This window comes from Scomber japonicus, chromosome 18, assembly GCF_027409825.1.
Source record: "Scomber japonicus isolate fScoJap1 chromosome 18, fScoJap1.pri, whole genome shotgun sequence".
NCBI lineage: Eukaryota > Metazoa > Chordata > Actinopteri > Scombriformes > Scombridae > Scomber > Scomber japonicus.
The window spans coordinates 11,222,800-11,246,250 of record NC_070595.1 but is presented as its reverse complement, the minus strand read 5'-3'; the positions used below and the strand labels follow the sequence as shown (position 1 = coordinate 11,246,250).

The 23,451-nt window shown below is 38.5% G+C and overlaps 1 protein-coding gene across 1 annotated transcript in view; it reads right to left on the bottom strand.

Moving 5' to 3' along the window:
• The window catches only part of LOC128379095 (protein shisa-8), a 93,016-nt gene that overhangs the window by 68,834 nt on the left and 731 nt on the right, over positions 1 to 23,451 (bottom strand). The window lies entirely within an intron of this gene.

Sequence of the window (23,451 nt, the reverse complement as noted above, 5' to 3'; positions counted from 1 at the left end):
CTGTGATTATTTTTCTCACCCTGCTACGTGCTGCTGGCACAAACAAACAAGACTCTCCTCTCTCTCACATGAAAACAGGCTCGGCAGACATACGTGTGGGGAGAAAGATCATTCATCGGCAGTCTTAGCAAGATTCCTATAGGTCTCAGAGAAAAGGAGGGTCATAAATCCACTTAATGGTTGCAGATATTAGCATGAGATAAACTGGTGGGATGCTCATCACTTTGACGGAGAGAGGGAGGTAGAGATAGATGGAGAGAGACAGACAGATTCAGAGGGGATGTGAACAGCAAGCAGTGGTTCATTCATTATATGCTCAGAGCTCATGTGCATGTGTCAATGAATACCTATACACATACTGATAAAGGTATAGTACACAGACTATTACTAAAGAATAATTATACTTAATTTAGATGCTGTTTTTTAACAAATGTAATGTTTGACTGGGATTAAAAAAATGACTATTATATTCAATAATGATCAGCTGAGAAACATCAAAAATTGGTCCATCTCCTCAGTATGATTATGTGAATATACCTACAATTTATTATATAGCCTAAAAATGTAATGATTAGGTCATTAAAGTGGCTATGATCATATTTTATAATTACTAATGTAATCATGATGTTTAATACGTGCTCACACCAAACAGCAAACAGGTAAAGTTAGCAAGTAGCTGCATGGTGAACATAGTGGAGCATTTAGCTACTAAACAGCCAGATATTTCCCTTTGGTGAGATTGGAGAAAAAAACAGAGCCAAAAGAAGAGTGAATATTGAATTTACTTCATCTAAATCTGCTGAATGTGTAAATACACAACTGTTTGCCAAAAAGTCAGTCATTGCAGGCTTAAGAAAGGAACACAATACAGGCATGCACAGACAAGCATGCATGTGAGCCACATTACAAAATAGAAGCTATAGGTAACTATAATACTGTTACTGAGAAGAATATGATGCTAATGAGATGAACCGAGTTTAAGATTACATTACCCATCACTATTCATGCATTACAAAGTATGACACCAGGTTCCTCCATGTAAGTGAGTCTGCATTCTGACATTAGTGTGTGTGTGTGTGTGTGTGTGTGTGTGTGTGTGTGTGTGTGTGTGTGTGTATTATACCTGTATGCATACATTGCTCATGCACATGCACAGGTACGTCTGGTTTCCTATGATTAGTACACATGTTATCTTCCACTGTGTGTGTTGGCTGCATGGTATATGTGTGTGTCTATGAATCACTGCTCAAATAAATGAGTATATGACACACTCATAGCTCTGCTGGGCTCAAGATGTCAAAATGGAGTTTTGGAAAGTTGCTCAGTGCTGCAAGCTACTATACATAGCAGAGTCACACACACACACACACACACACACACACACACATACAAAAGCAGAAGGAGAGCGATGACAGTGGGATCAAAATGGAGCAGTTACTGTAGTGGGGTTCGGCATTCCAAAGCAAAAAGGAGCACAATGTTAATGTACGGATAAAGTTGAGAACACTACAAATCTAATCATGTGCTAAGAATAGGTTTTTTCCTGCTGACATTTTTTTGTGTTTTGAGCATGATTCAATCTGCTGGCTGCTCTGCTGTTTCCCATAGATCTTACAGAAGTGTTAAGAGTGCTGTCAACAGAGCGGAAGTGCCGTTTGAAACTTTTTTTTTTTACGAGTCTCCCACTGCTGGGAGATGGAAGAAAAAGGAGGGAAGGGGGAAAAGACAAGTCAGCAAGCAAAAGAGCGGGAGGGAAGTTGACAGTTGCGAATACTGTAGCCTAAAAAGCCATTTCGGTTTGCACTGTGGGATGACAGTACTCTGTGATGACAAATTGCCTCCCCTTCTCCATGGTGGAAAGGTTTAACAAGAGACTGAGCATTTAATGATAGAATATAAATGTTTGCTTAAACAGCATTTTTTTTTTCTTTTTTGGTGTTTCATTTCAGGTTATCTATAGATTCCCAGGAATTCACATAGCCCAGCTTTACCAAAAATTGCAGTATATTTCTTATTAAAAAATGATTACAGATATTCCATTTTCATCCATGTACTTTTTCCCATGGATGTTTTTTGACAACATCTACAATTGATACATTAAAAACTTTATACTTCAAATACTATTTTAAACTAAAAATGATTATGCTCACAATGACAATGGCAGCATGTTGATGTTTAGCAGGTACATCATCTTGAGTTGAGGGTGTTACCATGCCAACATTTACAAATCACCAGTAGACACAAGGTATATTTAAGATTTTCATTAAAACCAGAAATGTCAACTTCATGGTGATGCAAGAGGGAAAGTCAGAAGATCACCACAGTTATAAAAATAACATTGTCTGGGAAACATGAACACTTCACTAAAATCTGACATTGAGCAATTGTTACGAGTCATTCCCCTCTTTTTCTCTCTCTCATTTTCCTGTCACTTTCCACCGTCAGCTGTCAAATAAGGCATAAATGACACAATGTTATTGGATTTTTAAACATCCAGTTACTGTCCCTGTCATGCCCTGACAGACTATTGTCACCATGTGTTGTAGGTGCAGAAGGAGGCAAACTTTAGTCAGTTGGCTCTGTTTGCCATTGATTCCAATTGAAAACAGTGAACATCTGCTTAATGTCTACTAACTTTATACCATAATATGTATGCAGCATACAGCACCCTCCCCACCCTTTTAAGATGTATCACACTCATTTGTACAAAGATAGGGAAGAAAAGAAAGAACGCAGATTGCATGTGGCTAGAATGTAAATGTGTCTATATATTTCAGTAGCTCACACTGATATAGAAGAGAATGAATGGAGCAGCCACAACAGAGTTTAGCAGAGGAATAAAGAAGGTTGTAATGAGAAAGTGGAAGAAAAGTGGAAGCAGTAAGGAAGGAATGGAAAGAGATTCCAAGATAGTGTGGCTGGAGGAGAGTAATGCTGAAAGCCAGAAGCAAAGGACTTGTGAAGGACTGCCAAGGAGCATGAGAGAATGTGAGGAACTTGGAAAAGGTGGGGAGAGATTAGGGTTGTCATGGTACAGGTATCCCATGGTACGGTCCGTACCTCGGTTTTTGGGCCACGGTTTCGGTACGTGTTTTGTACGTAAAGAGAACAACTTTTTTTCTCCTAAAATTATCTCTTTATTTAGCTTGTCAGCAAAAACTGCATTTCTCAGTAAACACATTCTAGTATCACTGGTGTACTGAATAATATAACACTTTTGATAGTCACACAAACACAGTCTCTCTCCAGCGCACTCTTGCTTGCTTGATCCAGATTCTGGGAGATTGTAGCTCATTTGCGGGCGTCTGGGAGCCGCTATCAATATGTGGGAGAGTTGGGATGTCTGCATTTGCACACAGTAAAATTCCTGTCAACAGTTTTCACTCCCTCGTTGTAGTATTCACAAATTAACCCACACCAGAGATATGAATGAAGCCGCTGCTTCTTCAAACTTTTATCTCTCCACTCCTCCGCTAGTGCTGGCCATGCCTCTTTGTTTTCTTCTTTCTGCTTCTGTGGGAGCTGCACCGAACGGTTCGATATTTTACCGAGTACCGTTGCATCCCGAGGAGAGATGTGTTCTTGGACTTTCATATTTAAATCCTGTTGCTGTTCCAAGACTCAGTGTTGCCAACTTGGCGACTTTCTCGCTAAATCTGGCGACTTTCCAAACCCTCATAGCGACTTTTTTCCTCAAAAACGACTAGCGACAAATCTAGCGACTTTTTCTGGTGTTATTGGAGACTGAAGTGAAAGCACATATTGTTACTGTCCTCAATGAGTAGTGGGTGCTGTCGTGAGCCCCTCCCCGTCCCAAAGCACTCACAGGCGGTCAGGTTCACAGTATCCTCGCACAGCTGCAGTCAGAGCAGAGAGGAGACCCACACCACTCCGCATCCACCCTGCATAACAGTCTTTTGATTAAATTTGGTATTCTAACATTTAACAATAAAGATCAAAATTGATTTAAACAAACAAACCACTTTTTTTAACTCACTTTTTGTCTCTCCCAAGACGTTATTCCTCTCTCCTACAGCGTCCATTACAATAACATGCAAAAATAATTATGCAAATTAGCGGATGACGTCATTTGGCGACTTCTAGCGACTTTTAGGACAGCCAGTAGCTACTTACCTTACTGAGGAGTTGGCAACACTGCCAAGACTTACTCTCTCTGTCTCTACACTATTGCTGTGGTCCTCTCACTGTGTCTCTTACTCTTGTTCTAACTCCCCATTCTGCACTGCAGGCGCTCGTCTAAAATTGTAATTAATTTCTAGTTAAATCAGTGGTAACTGCGTCATTAATGGATGTGACGTTAATGTGCAATCAACAACAACAGCAGCAACAGCCATAATAATTATAACTTTGCTCTAACTGATTTAATCATGCCTAAATAAATCCCTTCATCACATATGCTTATTCGTGCCTGTAAATCCAATTTCTCTGATATTTACTTTTAAAAAACACATTCCTGAGCCTCCCTGCTCCACTTTGGTAAAGAGTGCAAAGACCTTGTTGGGTTTATTGGTTATGAGGGCTACAGTGTACAATGTTTTTACTCTATCTCCAAGGACAAAGTAGGAATAAACAGAATATACATGAAGTTTCCCAACTCTAGAGTGCTTCTTTAATATCTGTCTCTAAAAACCTTGACAATAGTCTTAACAAAAGAGCTCTTGTACAACCATTACACCTGAGCTGGTATTCTTTTATGTGATTACCATCGCAAAGGCTCCCATAATCACAAGAACGTCCTTCAACACAAACGTGCTTTGTATTTTACTGACTTTACATGCAAATTAAAGAGAAACAAAGATTGCTAATCAGCGCCTTGTTATCATAATATCTTTTTTTTTTTCTTTTTTTTTTTTTTTAAAGGCTACCGCTGTGTCAAAGCTGAAGTCTATCGCTTGTCATGTTGTCACTCTGAAATTCCAGTATATAGGGAAGTGCACCCAACTCATACAAATAGACATACAAAATGAAGTACTTTGATACCAGAGGCTGTGGTTTGAGTCCAGCATGTCATTAGTTTTAAACAACAAAAGCACTTTGAAGATTCCCTATTAAAGCATTAAAATACTTTGCTTTAAATGTGTTCTAGTGAGAAATTCTTACAATGACATCACTCTTTATCCAGATCCTGAATATATAAATATTTTTTGTTTCCCCAGAGGAAGCTACATATCCATAGTGGCAGGTCAGTATTGTGTGACAAAGTGAGACCTCACCATTTGACCCTATCTTTGAGGCATTTCCTACCATGTTTTCCATTTGTTTAGCCAGTGTTACATTATATTTGTGTATTGTAGCAATACATCAGTGATGTCACTAAGTTAGACCAAGTATGGTGGATGTACTGTATTTGGTTAAATGTTTGGGTTCATATTCATGTTATTTGTACATATTTTGGCTTATGGTGAGAACTATGTTGTGGTAATACTGTATATGTAAACAATGATAAGTGATTCAAGTGATGTTGTCAGTTTAAGGGAAGAGGCCACCCCTGCAATATGGGTTTGCCTGGTTTCAAACCTCAGTTTGTTGAGTTTTAAGCCACTTAAAATAAGTTAGATTTTTTCCCCCTGCAGAGACTTCTCGAGGAAGTCTCGAGGTTTGCCTGCTACCACCTGACACTCTGGCTAAGCTTCCTCACAACCTATCCTTAAGGTGAGTGCAGATAAACTTTCCCTCTTTAGAAGATGAATGTGAAAACAGCCTTATAGTCTAAAACTATGCACAGTGAAGCTTAAACATGCAACTGAAGGAACAAGGAGAAAAACACATTTATGACTGGAGGCGGACTTTAAAGTTAGGCAAAGTTTGTGTTTTGGGTTAAAAGTTCACATGTCCTTAAATCACTTAACTTTTTAAATTTTTAGACCACTGTATTTCTTTAACTTAAATAATAAAAATACCCCCCCCCCACCCCCACCCCTCAAAAGAATCTCAATTATGCATTAGTTGCAGATTTTGTATGTAAGATCAGATACTGTAAGAAAAATAAATACAGTAAAATTGATGAACTTTACAGCTTGGCAAATGTATTCATTAAAAAAATCATGCTGTTTAAAAAAACAAAAACATAATTAAGATAATGACGGTCATTATGGCATTATGTTTCTATTAAAAGTTTATTTAGCAGATTAGTCAACATGAACATACTTTTTGGAGACAGGGTTTGACATTATTGCCATTATTAATACATTTATCCCCACAGGAGCATGCCAAACCTTTAAATATGCCATTTTAGTATTTTATGGTTCTCAAGCATGCAGATAGAATTTAAGATTGAGATGTACAGTATATTCCCTCTCTGCTCACTGTGGTTTTCAAATGGCTTAACAGGGTAAGGCCTGAATATATCATGTTTTTTTTAACATTCAGTATGTCCCTAGTACACCCTTTCTGTCCTCCAGTGTTTTGGATGTTCTCAGAGTAAGACCTGCATTAGTAGCAGCTTTTAATTCCTCTGGAGCAGCCTGCCAGGGGCTCTGAGGGCATCAGAGTCTGTCCAAGACCAAGGGTGATTTCCAGGGGTTAAAGTGGGATTTGGCACTTGGGGGAGCCCTAAGGTCCGGTGTAGTGGTGCAGCAGGGAAAAAAATGACTCACTTCAAAATAAGTCCCAAATTGATTTGTACTGTGAGCTCTGGTGGACTTGTTTCTTTGAGGACAGGCTTTGTGATCAGCTGACCTTCTTTTAAGCTCCTATTTCTTGCTGTGGCCCTGGGCTTTACTGCTAGAGCTACTCTGGGCTTCGCAGCATCTGAATAACTTCAGCAACATGTACAGATCCACTGTCTTTTCTGATAAAAAAAAAAAATCTATAAGGAATGACATTACTTATGCAAGCTTTAAATTTCATCATTATCTCACATGAACATGAATAATGCACTTTGTAATTGTAATACTTATCCCAGTAGATGCTGAAGTACTGCAACTGTTTAGGGACATCTGCACACATTAACTCACTGAGGGGGGAAGTGATGAGAATGGAAAAAGGATATCTGTCCTTTGTCATTTGTGATGTGTACTTGTGAGGATCTTGAATGGCATCAGCTGGAGGGAACACAAGGCTAACAAATGAACATGAAAAATGAACTCCCTATCAGATTTATTTACTCATTAATCGAAGGTGCTGTTCCGGATCGTTCTGGCCCACTTTAACACCTGGCAGTCTCTGTAATTACCAGTGGGTTAACAAACATCATTTAGGCATTGAGAGAAGAACATCATGCCCTTATGTGTTAAAAAACTATGGTCAATGACACAGTTGCAGTTGTAGAATATGAATAAAATCACAGCTCTTCAGTGTTGACATATTATATGTAATGTGTGGTTTGATACCAGAGGGAGCAGGCAGGTATGAGAGTTTATGAGGAAGATAACAGAGGAGGGAAAAAAAAGGTACGGGGAGCAGGGGGAGGAAGCGGGAACATGGGGAGTAAGGTGATGGATTAAAAAAGAGATGACTGGAGAGAGGGAGGAATGGATGGATAAGGCAAGTTATACTTTGACCATCATGGCTGTCATGTAGAGATGAGAAATCTCAGTTTTCCTGTCATTTTCCATCAACTCTGTGTTATTTCACAGCAGCCCATTGGGAGTATTATATTGTTTCCACTCCAGCTCAAGGGCAAGACATCGAAATCTCTTTTCCTCTCTCACTCTTCTCATGCTCCCTTTCCCATCTCGTTCTACATCTATTTGCACATTATACACAATTTCTTTTCTTTTTCTTTCTTTCCTCACTGTGACAAGGTTCCCTCGGCCAGTGTCACTGTTGCATCACGCTGACATTGAAACGTTGATACAGCAACGGTATAATTAAAAGACACATATCGACTGTTACACTCACACATTTGTCAGCTGTGTGTGTGTGTGTGTGTGTGTGTGTGAGTATGAATGTGTGACGTGTGCACAGAAATTCTTAATTGAGACTCTGAAGGAAAACCTTGATACAAAACTTTTGAGGGTCTGTGAATTTTAAAACGGAGTTGTCAGTCACCAAGATAAATAAATAATAAATCCATCCCACGTATAGAAGATCTTTGCATCGACAAAGCCTGTCTCCATTTTTCTTGTGTTAATAAAAACATCTTGTTCCACAGGTATATTTTGACACCTTTGTTGTGCCTCACCATTAGCCTGTTATATTTATATTTGCTGTTGTATTACGTAATTGTTTGCAGCAATAATTACACCATAAAAATAAAAATTGGAAGGAGTTGAGAGGCAGAGCATTAGAGAAACCGGGCATCTCTCCAGTGATAATGGGAGGCTTCCAAAGTGCTTCCAAAGATGCAGGTAACATATTGAATTTAATACTGACTCCTACAGCAGAGCAGCTCTTGTATACTATGATAGTGTCATCATGTGTTGTAACTGCAGGGCTGAATCCTGATTGATTTTCAATATAGCTTAGACACTGTGTTATTAAATACTGAGTGCAAAGTATAATACAACCCAGCTCAGTACACAGATAGTAGGGATAGAGGTTATCTCATACTCCTTTTTTAAAGTATTTTAATAGCATTTTAAACAAAGGCAGTGCTCTGCTAGTGATGTGTTTCAACTATATGATTTGAATATGACTAAGACAGGTCTGAACTGAACTGAGCTTTAGTTTGTGTGTGTGTGTGTGTGTGTGTCTGTGAAAAACGTTTTTATTACAGTGAAAAGCAAAACTGGGTCAAAACGAATTCATTTTGCTAAGGCATAATGACAGAGTGGGCATGTTTCTCTCTGTGTGTGTGTGTGAGAGAGAGAGAGAGAGGGAAAGAGAGAAAGAGAGAAAACAAGTGTGTGTTAATCAGATACATGTTTATTCTTTTGCAAACAAATCTATTCCCTGAAACATTGTGTATTCTTTCTGTCGGTTCTGAACTGGCTCCTGCCTTCTGTTTTGAGGCTGCAAATGCTAAGCACAGCACAGTGTTGAATATGGTATGTGTGTTTGCATAAGTGTGTGTGTGTGTGTGGGGCAGAGCTGGTGGATGGGGTGGTGAATAGAGTCAAGCTGAAGACAAAATGATATAGTGTTGGTATTGACTGCAGGCCCTAAACCCACACAGTCTCATCAATCATATGCCACGTTACACCACCAACATACAGAGTACACCGCCAATTAGCTGCCGTGGAATACCAGTAATATGCTACATGAAGAAAAACAAGCAGAAACCAGACACACATGCTAGAGTAATCTAGAGTATGATTTTCTGTACTCTGTATCACTTACTTATCACTGAAAAGAATAAACATATATATTCACATTCATATTCACTTGTGTACTTTCTTATTGGGAGTTAGATGAGAAGTCTATCGTTAATTTTGTGTCTTCAGCAGAGAGATTGGGTTTAACCTAGATCTAAATATGCTACCACACTGTTTCACACTTCTGGCTGGCGTCTTCCCCATCTGACTGGAGAGGCTCATGGGAACTGATAAAGTGTCATTCGCTAAAACAAACTGAATGAAAAGATATGATTAATCACAAGCAAAGTTGAAATATATGTAGAATATTCCTATGGCTTGTTAGGTTAGGTTATGGTTGGTTCCAACTCCTTTTTTCTGTGCTATACTGTACAACATACAAACCAAAATGAATCTGTCTCTTGCTCATAGTTACAGTATGCTCTTAACCAAGTCTTTGTACTCAAGTAAATACCAGGTTCATTACGATAAGTGGTTAAAAATAGCATTAAGACTTTCTTATTTTAACATTTCCCCCCCTTAAATGTATTGTCTCTACATCTCTTGTCTTTCAGCTGGTATGAGGGGAAGATGAATGACCCAGATGTTTGGCCCAAAAGGTGAAAAACTACTGGTAAGATTGGTCTCAACATATTTGGGCACTGCTCTCTGTGGCCTGTCGCAACAACTTCGTGTTATTGTGTGTTTAAATGATTGTGTGTGCTTACAAGTGCTTCTTAGTGTTTGTGTGCTGAGCTGTGATGGGCAAAATACATTTGGTTAACCCATTTGAACCATCACTGTACTATTTTGATACCTCTCAAAACCGGGACATAATGGATTGGTTTTAGATGACTGCCAAACATTTTGGGAAAAAGAAATGGGAACGAGTGGGAGAGAGAGAGAGGGAGAGAGTAGCAAGGCAGAAAAAAAGAAAACCAAGAAAGAGACAAGTGCAAGCATACCAATATGCAAAGCAAACAGAACACGAACAAAGATGATGGTGCAGGATGAAAGTGGAGAGCAAAGTAAAGAAGTGAATTTCTTCTCGCTGTGCCATTCAGTTTCCCCTTCTGAGTTTCCCCTCTCAGACACTCATCCCCCTCTTTTGTTTTATCTCCGTTCCTGCACGAACTCGAGATGTACGGTGGTTCGGGCGATACGAGCTATAGCAGGTAATTATTTTTTGGATCATAAAGAAAAGGACGGATAGGAAGGAACAGTAAAAGCTGGGTGGAGGTGGAGGAGGTGGAGGAGGGGTGGGAGTAGAATGGTGTAAGGGATGGGTTTTCTTGTTTTAATCTGCGTGTGAAGTTTTAAGCTATCCTGTAGATATGATGGTGTTTAGAGATAAGAGCAGAAAGGTGATTACCGGAAAGGCAATGAACCACGATGGGCTGAGGATGAGAGAGGATGAATGGGGAAAGAAGAGCCAGCGAGGGAGGCTGAGAGAAACACACACACACACACACACACACACACACACACACACACACACATTTGCACCCACACACAACGCAACACATTTGAGACCCGGCAGAGTGAAATGAATAAAGAACAGAAAAAGATTGATTACTTGATATTGATAATAACTACCTGTAAGAAATTACTGTGTAAACGGAGGCAAGTAAGGGCTATATTTCCCTTTTTGTTCCTGATTGGCAACAGTCGTGATGATGAGAAAAGTGATGAAATCATGTTGAATGATTGTAATAAAGAATGATATTTAAGGGATGGCGTGGACAGAGAATGTAATACACACTTTAAAATGAAGGCCAGTATAAAAAAAAGAGGGATGGTTTGCAGACAGTTATGAGACAAGAGTTTATAGAACAAAATCATCTTTTCATTCATCTTACTTCATTGCCCCTTAAGTTACATTAGCGTTAGCAAGCTTGCTATAGCTCAGATATTTAATTCCATCCCTCAGTAACTCTATATTAAATTAAAAGATATACAATCCTGATAACAGAATACCAGGGAGGAAGAAAACTGCCCTGTACAGAGAAAATAGGAACAAGCTCAGAGAGCTACTACCGCTAGCATGTTACTGGTTAGCTTGCTAGCATCGATAGTTCACAAGCTAGCCCTGTGACTTCCCTTCCACAAGCACCTAATAAATAATGTATTTTGCAAAGACAAACAGATACACTATATATTTTGCTGTGCCACTTTCTTTTGTTATCTGGTCTGAACTCATTATAATAATTATAATGTACTGTCTCCCTCCATTCTCAACTTAAATGTGTTTTGTTTGTTTGTTTTTGCCTTTCAAGTATCAAACTATGCTTTGCTAAACTAATTGAAAATCAGATTTTAAGGATCAGGCCCATTCAACGTACACAAGTGTGATATGGGAACTTGAAGCCTCCAGTGCACAAACACAGAGAATGGACTACTGTCAATCAGTGTCTCTAGAAGGGATTTGTAATAATAACTTTAATAACCGTTTGTTACTGTATGTATTTTTTTTTTTAAATTTCAAATCAATACGTATTAATTTGCTTGCACTAGTTATTTGGGTTCTTTATTTTCTTTGGGTAATAGTAATTCAACCTCAGTGAAATGTTTCAGTATTCTTTCCTTTTCTGACAGAAATATATTAAAGGAAGAAGATTGAAATACAGATTACAAAGAAATGAAGATATGCATAATAGCTGAGGATGGTGAGGTGGGGATGAATAAAAATGATAGATAGATAGATAGATAGATAGATAGATAGATAGATAGATAGATAGATAGAGTAGGAGAAGGGGAGATGACCAGCTACAGTACACAGACAGTGGTAATGCTTGCTACTGTGCGTGCTCCAGCAAACAGCTACATGTAAGCAGTTGATTTTCTGTCAGGGCGACTTGGAGCCAGCGTCAATCTACACTGGGACAAACCATTACCAGGATCACTGGAGTGAAAATGGAGCCCACGTTGGACGGCATGTTCCTAGACTTAGGCTATACACATACACACACCCAAACTTACACACTCACATACACATAATGTAACACATATACACATACACGGTCAATACTCACAGTCAACCCAGTTCTAAGGAGTTAGCAAAGCATTGTTTGACTGAATAAAATATATTCATACAAAGTCAGAAGTCACACAGATCTTTCTTCATTCATCTGTATTTTTTCTTTTTTTCAACGTAAAGGGAAATATTATCTTTTAGCCACTTATGGAATGTGAAACATGCTGTGAATATGTGGGTGTTTTGATTAAAATCTGGTATAAATATACTGTAAGTGAACGAGGGTTGATTAATACATGTGGTGGTATCTACTATAACTAAGGACACTTACTCAAATACTGTTGCAAGTAATATTTTGCATTTGATGTCATGTATTTTACTTACTACTAATAATAATAATACTACTAATAATAAACTTTATTTATATAGCACTTTTCAAAACCGTTACAAATAGCCTTCCTGTAAAAGTAAGTTGATTTAAAAGTTTGCTGAATTCCTCATCTCCACAGCTGCGGCATTCGAACAGAAAACACACGGTTACCTTTCTTAACAAGGCAGGTGGGCACAGTTAGGAGGGTCCTACCTGAGGAGTGCAGGCAGCAGAGCTAGGCACATAGGGTACAAGTAAACAGGTAATATAGGTAAGAGCAATGCCATGTAGAGCTTTAAAGGTAATTAATATAAGTTTAAAATCAATTGTATACCTAACAGATAGCCAGTATAGTGTCAAAAGGATGGGAGTGATATTGTCTGGTATCTCAGAATGTGTTTAAAGTCTGGCAGCTGAGATTTGAATGAGCTGGAGATGGGAAATGGCCTGTTGGCTGAGCCCTGAATACAGGGAATGACAAAAATGTAGTCCTGATGAATTGAATGCATGGACGACTTTCAACGTTCAAAATTAAATGATTACAATGTTCCTAATTTGGAGAAAGGATGATTGTACTACAAAACAAACAAAAAACAACAAAGCTCAAAGTCAAAAATCAGACAAAATGCAGGTAGAGTGCTTAATATTGGAGGACATGTTCCTAAGATTCTTTTTTAAGTCACCGGTCAGGTTAGGTTAGGGGAACCAGATAAAAGGACCTCAGATTTGGACTCATTGAGCCGGAGGACGTTTTGTGGCATCCAGCATTTAATATCAGAGAATTATCTGTGTCACCAGCAGTAAGTGGAACATTAAGTTTCTTAAGTTTTCTTAAGTATTTCCATTTCAGACTGCAGTACTTCAGACTCTTATTTATCTTACCTAGTAGGAGACACTGCCTGAAAGACTAAAGACAGGGAACAAACATGTCATGTGTAATAAATTCCACAGATTACATTGAAGATCATGACCTGACCGGCTGCATTCTTGTTCTACTAAATGCGCACTGATATGTATCTATAGCTGTACGGTAAATCCTACTAGTAAGATTGCTGCTTTTATTATGCAATACGAAAGAAAGAATGCATGTTTTATTATATTTTACAGTATTTACAGTATTATTTTAGCATTTTATAATTCATTTTTCCATTGATTTCCTCTGTTTTCATGATGTGTCCACAGGGATGATTCAAATACTCTATAAATATGCAAAGTAATATGTCAATTTCTTCATAAATCTGTCCATCTGTCATGCACTCTTTTAAGCCTGATATCTGGCACATGCAATGTTTTATACATGAGGTCTCAGAAGAGAGCAGGGGAGAAAGAAGATGTGGTGAAAAAACCAGAGGGAAAATAAGAAATTTGTAAAGGGCAGACAGAAAAAGAGGAGAAGGAGGAAGGAAGGAGGGAGGAGGAGGGTGACGAAATGGAAATAATGCACAGGAATATGATGAGGCAGAAGATGGGATAGAGAAAGGATGGAGATCAGCTGGTTTTGGTGTGGAGCCACTGCAGCAACAGTTGAGCTGAGGAAGTTCAGGTCTCTGCAGCAATCTGTCTCGCTGAGCTCTGCTGCACCGGGGTATGGTGTGGAGTTACAATCATAACACAACAGTCATCTCTGGTAGAAAAACACGCCTCTGTCCATATACCATATATACTGTACACAAACACATCATGCTTAATATCACTCTGAAATAAACAAGAACTGGAAGAGACATGAGAGACAGCCAGTGAATTAAAGGATTTAATTTGATTACCATCTATTATTTTTGAGTCAGTTACTGTACATGTGCAACACACCACATCTGATTTCTATTACAACAGGAATGCTTTACCTGCATATGACAAACTGTGCTGTGCCTCACTGTGATGTTTACTCCGTCTGTGCTACTTAAAACCTTTAAAACCCCTTATTTGCATATGAGTGTTCCAACAAGTAAAATGCGTAAAAAGAAAACTTTCAGACTGATGCATGAAAGCCAGCAGTCAGCCAATGTGTGTGTGTGTGTGTGTGTGTGTGTGTGTGTGTGTGTGTGTGTGTGTGTGTGTGTGTGTGTGTGTTTTAGTGCTGGAAATGTGGTGTTTTAATCACTTTTAGGGTCCAACTGCCTGAGATCATTTTGGCCTTGGAGTGTGTTTGTGTTGAGAGCAGAGAAGGCGGCAAAGTGAAGGGGAAGCCAAAGCATAAAGTGAAGTCAAGTAATGAAATGTTTAATATGTCGATATGTGGCTTTATAAGTACTGTGGTGGGGCACAGCTTGAAAGTATTCACTGTGATCAACCCCACCTTAAAATAGTAATAAGCTAATAAAAAAGCATAAATAATAAGTCCTTGTTGATTTGAGTTGCACTTAGGGAGGGTCAAAGTCTCTGTTTTACACTGCTGCAGCATCAAAGAGTTTATTTTTGGGTTCAGATTAAGCGCAGAGGGTGGAAGTTGATTTAATAAGGCAACTGCTTCTCTGAAAAACACAAGCTCTTGTTAGTTAGCGCAAGGTGAGAATAGCAGCAGCTCTAACAATAGAGGTGAAATAAGCACTCTGAGGCCTGAAGACACATTTTTCATCAATGAGTTTCTTTGCGATGCTCAAAGTAAGTTTGAAAAAGTCTTTTTATTTGATATTCTAATATATTTCTCTTAATCAGTAGCATTGTCACATCTTTGTGGTACCTACTGTACTGAACTGTAAACTTTTGTTTTATATGAAAAAGCAACTCATGATCAGATTTATGCTAACACCCCCCCCCCCACACACACACACACACACACACACACACTCAAAAAATAAGCTTTCTTGTGACTAGGGTTGCAAAGGGATGGAAAATTTCTGGAAAGTTTCCGGTAAATTTCCATGGGAAGTTGGGGAATTTTGTAAATATTCCAAATTGGAAACTTTCCATGGGAATTATGGGAATTTATGGCAATTAAATGGGAATTAAATGGGAATTTATGGCAATTGAGGGTAATTTAGTGGAAAGGTATCATATCTAAGCAAAAATAATTGTTTAGTTATAAGCAAAATAATACAATTAAAACAGATACAATTTAAACAGATTTACTGATTTAGTTGAACATGATCAAGTTGAACAATCAAACAGAACAAAAACATGAACGTGGAGTTAAATATTATTCAAAAATGAACTTTGTGCAGTCCACAGGCTCAAAAGTCTGGCTTCAAGTTGTGTGCTCTGGGCTCAAAAGTGTGGTCCAGAATTACAGAAATCATCTGTGCATGTGATGGAGGAATGCACAGTGCATGTAGGGGGCGTGGTCTCAGTAGCTCAGTAGCACAGTGTGCTATGTGAGCATGTGATAGCATAGATATTCAACTGTACTGCATGATATCTGGTTGTTTTAGTCAGGATTATGCTAAAATATTATTTTACACAACTATATTTAAGTTCCCTAATAAGAACATACCTTCAGTTTAGTAAATTCCCGGTTTATTCCCGTTAATTCCCATTAATTCCCATGGAAAGTTTCCAAATTTGAAAATTCCCGGAATTTCGCAACCGTACTTGTGACTACACAGCTCACTGAAATGTTGGTCAGCGCTGTAACTGCTCCAGCAAAGCGGAGCTGTGTGCACATGTTTATCTCTCCGCTATAAACACCTGTCACAGGCTATGATGAAAAGCGCCACTGTAGCTGAACAATAAAGGAAATAAAAAGCACTGTTGATGAAACACAATACAGTAAAGGAATAGAGTGGCCCACGGAAATGGTTGTTTAGATCCCCAGTGGGTCATTCAATCGCATTTGCCCTTGAACACATGGCTCTTCAGTGGAATAACTTATGATAAGTGGTACGATGCTGTTATAGGCGATGAGAGCGACATACTGTATGTGTGAGTGTGTGTGTGTGTGTGTGTGTGTGTGTGTGAGTATGTGTATCTACCAAGGTAAATCATTATAAACTTACCGATTTAGGTGAGTTATAATAGTTTCCTGTAGTTTCAAGATAATAGTTCGTCATCAACATAACTTTATGCTAATGCAGAATTCTTTAATTATTTTTGTTTATATCCATATCACTTCTGGACATGTGTGTATTCAGTATATAATATAGTATTTATTGTTAAGATGTGAGGTTGTTTATTCAGCCTGTGCTTGCTTGATTCTGGTGTTAATTTATGCCATACATTCAGATTATTTACGTGATAAAGTATTAGCTTAAATAGCTGAATGCAACGCTAGCTGTGTTTTTAGCTATGCTGTACAAGTGTTTACAGTTAGAGCTAGCAGTTGGTGTGCTGAATATTTATTGGATAACACCTTAGTGGCACCGATACCAATTATTACAGCCTCATTGTGCATGGTGGTCTTATGACAGGGCACCCAAGATGATGCTAGTGCTGCACTGAGCTTTTTTGGTGCCTTGTCAATATGTTAGCTATGCTGATTCTACATATTTAGTGGCCTAACTGATGCAAGTCTTTGAGATGCTGCTTTTGTTTGTCGTTGTCCTCGTTCTCCCTCTTTATCCCCTCTTTACCTTAAGTGGAGCAGCGGTTCATAATATCACGAGCTGAGCCGGTCTTAATTGAAAAAAAAAAATTAATTCCCACAGCTAAATCACGTATCAAAGGATGTAATTCATTTTTAATTTTGCTTTGCAGCATTTTCCACATAACAGACACAGTAACAGACAAACAGAGCAAAACAAAAAACACAGCCACTTGGGAGATGAGAAGCATTGCAGTGGAGGGGGACACAGAGGGGGCACTGTACAGTTATAATGAGAGGTGTGTGTGTGTGTGTGTGTGTGTGTGCGTGCATGCATATGTGTGTTTTGTGCTATACATCATTGCACCACTGACTGTTGCGATTGCCTGACCCAAGGTTTCAGCACATTACCACCTAAACAGCTTTGTGGCTGGATTTATTTGTTGGGTGCACTGAGTGGACACACACACACACACACACACACACACACACACCTGTAGATACAGAATCTCGGACATCCACTCAGCACAGGACAAACAGTGGCATCAAACTATCCGTTAAGCACTAATGAGCACTGTGGTCATAACTGGGGTCTCAAATTCTTCTTTAGTCATATTGATTTTCATTTATATTTTCAAATGTGATGGTTCTTGTATCTATAATAACTTAAAGTCAATGCAACAGGACATGCCACTACATGGATTGTGTGTTACTGCTCTATTTTAGACTGATTCCTTACCTGGAAATCCAGTTTTTGTTTCTATTGTTTTTGATATTTTCTCCTCACCATCTCCTTTTTTTGTACTCTCAGTACAATTATGAAGCTTGGTCATGAAGTTCAAGGTAAGTCTAGGGTCAGGGTAAAAAAATCAACTCAGACAGATGTGTTTTGGCTTATTTTATTCCGCCTGTTTGCTTCCATTTGTGTCTTTCCATTGAATTTGTGTGCAAGGTGCTGCCTCTAAAATCATCAAACTTCCATACAAATGACCACAATGACATCTTTCAACACCTCTATTATTTTAGTGTACACTTACTGTATGAGCTCAGATTCCAAGACTAACATTTTAGCTTAGTTAAATAGGCTGATGATGTGGCTGTTGTCAGTGCTCTTGAGATAAACATGGGTAAAACCAAACCTATTGAAAGGGTTAGTTATTGCAGTGGTTATACCTAACCTGACACCAGATTATTTGCTACAAAGAACTGAGAAGTCATCCATGGAAACTGTTTGGAAAAGGGCAGGCACTTTCAAAAAATACTTGGCAGGTGATTAGATGAACGAGCTGTCAATCACCATCTTACCCTGCAAGGCAGCTCCACTCACGATGTTAATTGGCCTGAACCACACGTGCATAACTCGAAGCCTGACGAGATGGATTCTCATGCCTTGCAAGTTAAGGTTATACGTATGAAGGAAGCTTAGGATGATTCAGAGTATTCTTGAAATGGTGTACAAGAATTGGGTGGATTATCTTTTAACATGGTCACGTGGCACAGACACTTGGATGTCAAACATAAAGGAGAATCATCAAGAGTGGTTAATAAGGCCAGTGAAATCATAGAGAAACCACTGATGCAAGTAACCGTCAGGCATGTACAGTACTGAATACAAAAAAAGAAAGGTCTTGACATAGCAAGTGATCCGTCCCCTCCATTGTACCCACAGTTTGAACTGGTTCTCTAAGGAGGGAGTTTCAGACTGCTACCAGGCACCACAAATGTATACAAGATATCAGTTGTCCCAAGTTGAATTGGTAAATTATTTAATACACACAATCATACAGAACCACTCCCTTACCTCAGTCCTCACTGAGTTTGTACATGTGTGTTATATTTGCAGAATTTGGCACTTTGGATGTTGGCATTTAACTTAATTCATTACTTACTTAACTGATTGTGGTGACGTCCAAGACATTGTCCAATCAAACCCGATCCAACCTAACCTAACCATAGAATTCAAAACTGAGTAACTGAACATATTTTGTGGAAACACTATAATTTGAAAAAAGAGCATTTTATATAGTTTTAAATGTGTGTGGAGGGATTCTCTAATGTTTGTTTTCAAAAAAAGATGAAAATCAAAGGATGAATCAACCCTGAAAGCAAGAACTGCAGCTCCATCTTGAAAGTAAAAAAAAAAAAACCCAAAAACTTAAAGTTAAAACATGAGTATATGTTGAAATTGTCCAAAGGCATTCTTCAAAGAAAGCCCAGAAGAATGAAAATGTCTTTTTATCACTTTCTAAAAGACTTGCTCAGACAGTCATCATCCATGCAGCCTGACCACAAAGCTAACCAGCCATCCACAACTCTCAATGGCAAATCAGCAGAATTACAACAGCTTAGCCCTTCACTCATCAGCACCTCCTACTCTCTTGTATAAATTTCTCCTTATGTCCTTCTATCCCTTTTCCCCATGGACTATCTGGACTGTCCTTTCACAGTCTGTTTTATCACTGATCTGTGGTCACATTATACAGTGGTTAGCTCTAGTATCATTATCTCTGTCTTTTCTTTATGTTTCCCACATCCTCTATTTTCTGTTCTGCCTTGTGGTTGTCACACTGTCACCCTTTCATTCTCCTTTTACTTTGAGTTAAGAAACACTTCTCTGGTTTCAAGGCCATGGTAGCACCCTTTTTAAGTTAGAAAAAACCCCATCCAGCTTCATCACACTACTAGTGCCTCTTTTGTATTAATGTCAAATGCAAGTTACTACAAAGCAGGAACTTTTTCTTTTTTTTTAAAGCACCACTTAAATACGACTGCTCGACAACTGTTTTATGGTTTAAAAACATTAGTCCTATAGAGAAGAAGTCCTTATCCTGAAATGAGAAAAAGAAACTTCCAAAAACAAAACCCCATATAACTCCTTAAATCTTATCCGTCATTTCTATGGTAAAGATCCAGTTAAGTTTAGGCAACTAAAACTGTTGGGTTAAGATTGGGAAAACATTGCTGTCATGGTTAAAAGACACAAACTTTTGCTACAATTGATCAATCCATTAAACAAGCATCACAGTCTTCTATTGAAATATAATTATGCCTCCATTCTGAGCATTAAATAAAAGATTTTGAGCAAAGAAAACTTTTTTGCAAGCACATATACAGTATTATATTGAGAAATTTAAGCAAACAAAAATCAAATGTGTTTGTTTTTATCTACCTAAGCACACAATGACAATCTCTGTCACTCATGTTTACTGCACACTCACTCTGCATGTAAAGTGTTCCATTGTGCTGTCATTTCAACTTATTTTTATTTCAATTCCATTTTCCTTTGCAGAATATCTCTGTAACTACAACTTACCTGCATACAAAATATATTTTTACCTGCATAAATGTCCCATTGTGCACTCAGAAGTTAAGTTAAAATATAATGCTGTAATATGTTTTGCAATATCATAGCACTTCAGGTCTCTGTACTGTATGTCAGCATTCAATTCAATCTTTTCAGTTTTCCAGTAAAACATGTGTTGTATGTTAATGAATAGTCCTTCACTCATCCTCTTTGCCAGCTTACACTCAAGATTTAATATGAACAAACTTGTAGTAAGTTGTTTACTTAATTCTAAAGAGGATTCATAATGATCATATCAATGGCCTATCCTATTTATTACCACGTGGAGAACAAACCTGTTTTCATCCACGAAGGTCAAAATGAACGGTCAAGCAAGTAGAGTTTCAGTGTCTTGCTCTAGGACACTTCAGCAGGACAGATGCTTGCCAACATCTGTCCTGCTGATTGGAGGCATACATATGTCACCTCTGGGAAAAGCTCAAGACAAATGCTGAACATTTCTTTTGACAGTGTGACCTGTATCGGGTGAAGACGGCCAACTAGAATTCAGAACTACCCCTCAAATAATCACTTCACTCAAGTATTAAAACCCACATATTCATTTAATCCAAAGGAGTAAAATGTGCCAAGAGCTGCCAGCTTTCATTGTTTTATGGCTCAGTGCAGTATAACATTAATGAGTGCTGATGTCCAGTGTTGTCCTACTCTTCCTCCTTCCCCATATAACCACTCCTTTTCCTCCACCTCCTCTTCTCCTTCTTCTCCTGCTCTGGAAGGTTGAGAGCAGATCCGGTAATGACAGGATTTTAAAAGAGCCCCCCTGGTCCGACTCTTAACACCCGATAGGCTGACTGGTCACACCCAGCACACTCACACACACACACTGTCTCTCTCATTCCCCCTCTCACACACAGACACCAACACACACTCCTGTTCCCTGCACTAGAATTAGCCGTTGGCTGTACTCCAGTCAGATCGGCTCAATATTCCACCCTTCCAAAAAACCACCCTCTCTCTTCTCATTGTTCACTGAAGGCCAAACATTGCCACAGTCATAGTTGTGTCACAGCACAATCAATCACCCATCAATGTGAAACGGCTATACCAATACAAAGAAAACACAATACAACGGTGCTGTAATTTTACCCAAAACTCCTCCCAGTTCACCTGACTTAACACCTGTCCTTTAAAATCAGCATCCTCCCTCCTGACCTCCATCCGGTTCACTCGCTCCCTCTGCTGCTCTGTCACTCTGCCCATTGCACCCTCATGATTACAAACAGACATCACACTCATTATCACCCCGATGTGATTCACTCATTTCATTCATTACCCAGCTGGTGACCCTCTCACACATACACAGAGATATTCCCAGACAGACCACAAGAACATTTACACATGCAGACATTTTGCTTCCTTTTACACTCTATACATACGTTTACATTAACACACATAGAAACACAGTGCTATATAACTGACTATGCAGATCAAATTTCAGATTTTTCTCAAGTGATTCTGTATGCAGTACTATGAAGCAGCATTACTTTTTCAGTAACAATTACATTGCAGTTAGTCGCAGTACTAATATGATGATCTGACAAGTGGGGGTGACTTGTTAGTTTGAGGTGTGGGAAAACAGTTAGCCTCTACTAAAGGAGGATAAACTGTAGTAACCCACGGTGACCAGACGTTAAGCTGTGTGTCCCAAGTCCTGACAAATATCTGTAAAACACTTCAGTGTCGCGGTTTTCAACATTCACTGACAAACTGTCACAGTTTTTGCCGCAATTAAAATAATAATTATAAAATGATACTTGTTTTCAGCACTTACATAGATGTTTATCATGTTCTGTCACATTCATTATTAACTCATCCAATATGAAAACATAAACAATGCACCGCATGTCTGAATTCAACATTGATTTCTCTGTATGTGTGTCAGTCAATGTGTTGTTAAGGCTGTTGCTAGCCAATGACGGCTCTTTCTGTAGGAATTTGTACGTATGCTAACAGTTAGCTGTCATGTCAAAAAGAGTCATTCTTTTCTAAGGAGTCCAGGAGGCTTACTCGTTCCTTTGTAAAGTACCCGGCAACCATAATGCTGCATTCTGCACACACTGCAAGAGTATGTTTTTTGGTTGCGCACGAAAACGAAAAACTATAAACCAGTAATCTTCTTAAAAGTAACTTTCTTTAAAGGCGTTTTCTCGGTTTTTGCTATTAACGAGTTGCAATCATGATTTTTTTAGTTTGTTTGGATGTTTTAATCTTTGTAAACTAATGACCAGCTTGTGGCATAGCATTGTGAAGATGTAAATTAAAGTTATTTTTATGTTATAGCTTTTCAAATATATATTATAATTGTCCCCTATGATGGAAAATGTCTATGGTGCATGTATAAGTGCATGCATTAACCTGCAGTACACTTAAGGGTCTAGGTTTGGGGGTTTGAAAGTATGGTCACCCTAAGTAACCCAAACGTTGTCTTATTGACTTATTTATTGTATTCAATGTTGTTAGCAGGGTTGCTAACATCACCCTCTAGTCAGCAGAGTTTTTTGTTTGAAGTGTATTAGAACCCCATAGCTTCACTGTGCTAAGTGCAGTTAGTGAAGCTGACATTAAGCTAGCTGTTTATGGTTAATACATACTGTACATCTAAACCACTCCTGTTTTCTGTTTCCACGCTATGATGTGTGATTCCAAATTATTTAAAGGGGAGATAAAATGCTTTTTGTAATTTTCTGTTATTTATATATCTTTTATAATATAGGATGGGTATTGCAGGATGTTTAGATTAAGCATAGCCAAAGTTCCTAAACTGACAGATTGTTCATGCATGCCCATGAACGGCCATCCATTCGTCCATTTGTTGCTAAAGTTGTTCCGCTGCTGCTGACATTTGCAACTTGCATGTACTAGGTTGGATTCAGGCTTAAAAATGTATTGATGTATTTGACAGATTTATAGTTTGACTACATAATAACAAAAATAGTCTTTCAAACTGTAAATCATGCCAATATATTCCAGGACACTTCCAGAAACAAAGATAGACCGCAGTATGGTATGTGCATGATACATCCTCTTTAAAGGTAATGTAACAAGTAATGTAACTGATTACTCCTGCTGTTGACTAAATATTTTCCCTTCTCT